Source organism: Cibotium barometz, chromosome 46 (assembly GCF_041138505.1).
Source record: "Cibotium barometz isolate CiBa-2024 chromosome 46, ASM4113850v1, whole genome shotgun sequence".
In the NCBI taxonomy this organism is placed as follows: Eukaryota; Viridiplantae; Streptophyta; class Polypodiopsida; order Cyatheales; family Cibotiaceae; genus Cibotium; species Cibotium barometz.
In genome coordinates, this window is record NC_141091.1 from 32354368 (window position 1) to 32356219 (window position 1852).

A 1852-nucleotide genomic window follows, 5' to 3' on the forward strand; every position below is an offset into this window, starting at 1 on the left:
CGCTGCCATCCGGTCCGCCGATGGTCACAGGCGTTACAGCCTACGTGACACATCAACTATAATATGCTTTTATACATAACCAATTTCAGCTATGAAAACTTATTCAACACTCATTCAACATCATATATGACAAAGTACTTATACTTTTACACATAACCAATATAATCTTCCTTGCATTATCCACTTACATTTGTACATTTGAGAGAGACTACCATCATGACATTTCTCTCGTGTTTTTCATTTACTACCATCTCTCACTTGAGCTATCAACCAATTTGCATAGTGTTCTCTAGTTAATCAATTCTTAAACTATGTTTTTCTCAAGATATATTTCTCTCTAAATTGCTTATGTTCCATTGGACTTGGACATCTTTTCCTCTAACCTTATCTCTATCTTCTTGTACCACCATTGGAGTAATTATCTCATGGGATTGATGTCATGGATTCAACCTCCATAAGCTGTTGCCTTTTGGAAACTGCAGCATGAGTAAACTTCCTTTGTTAGGACCATGAGCCTCCAAGATGTGCTATAATCATAAGCCACAATTAGACTCCAAATAACATGTGTGTTGATGGAGATGGTGGTTCAAAATAGAGCTTTGATGTGGAGTTTGGAATCTTGATTGTTATTACACCTGGTGTTAGGCATTCTAATGTGTTATGTGGTGGTACTACATGTGCTAGAAATTTAGCAAGTTCACATGTATCACGTAAGGGAAAAGAAAAGGTGGATCAACCTTCTATAATGCCTAATATTCAACAGGTCACTCCTTTGTTGATGAAGATAGTGGTTCAATATAGAGCCTTGATCAGGAGTTTGGGATCCTAGCTTTTGTTATGCCTAGTGTACAAAGAGCTGAAGCAGTGTTGAGAACACCTCGTCGTGATCCAAGTGTGCGTAGATCTATTAGAGTTAGCTATGCACCAATGGACACATTGAGATATAGGATGTAGAGCCCACATCTTTTGAGGAGGCACTTGGAAATAATCATTGGGAAGATGCCATGGATGAAAAGAAGGATACATATAGATAGATATAGATGTGTTAGTAGATGCTAATGAGACATGGGATTTGGTGCCCTTACCTAATGAAAAGAAGTCAATTGGATGTAAGTGGGTTTATAAAGCGAAGTATAAGTCAGATGGTTTTGTTAGTAGGTACAAGGCAAGATTGGTTTCCAAGGGAGACATATGACATTGATTGTGAGGAGACATTTAGCATGGTTGCTAGGATGGCGATCGTGAGAATAGTCATTGCTATGGCTATAGCTATATCAGGATGTAAAGAATGTATTTTTATATAGTGGAAGATTACATGGTGTAGCCACTATGAGAAAGATCACACGGTGCATCCACTAGAATATGAGGTTTGCAAGTTGTGTAAAGCCTTATATGGCTTATATGGCTTAAAGCAAGCATGTAAGCATTGTCAAGGAAATATGGGATTCACTATTATATTTCAAATATCCAATGCTAATTTCTCACTTTATGTGAGAAAGATTGATGACTTGAGTCATAGGTAATAATGATGTGAGAAGTTTAAAATGTGAGATTTGGGTGTGAGCTATAATACTTCCTAGGTATAGAGGTGATTAGATCATGTGATGGGTTTTGCAGAGGAAGTATACTTTGGACATGTTATCTAAATCATACTTGGACATGTTGTCCAAGTATAGGATGATAGGGATATAAGCAAATCTTAGTGCCATTGGAGTAGGACACATGAGGTTACGGGGTCTAAGGGCTTTTCTAGTGTTGTCCATCCTTTTATGGTATTTTTTTGGGGAGGGGGGGCTAGAGCTTGCTCTCTCTCCCTCTTCCCCTCTCTCTCTCTCTCTCTCTCTCTCTCTCT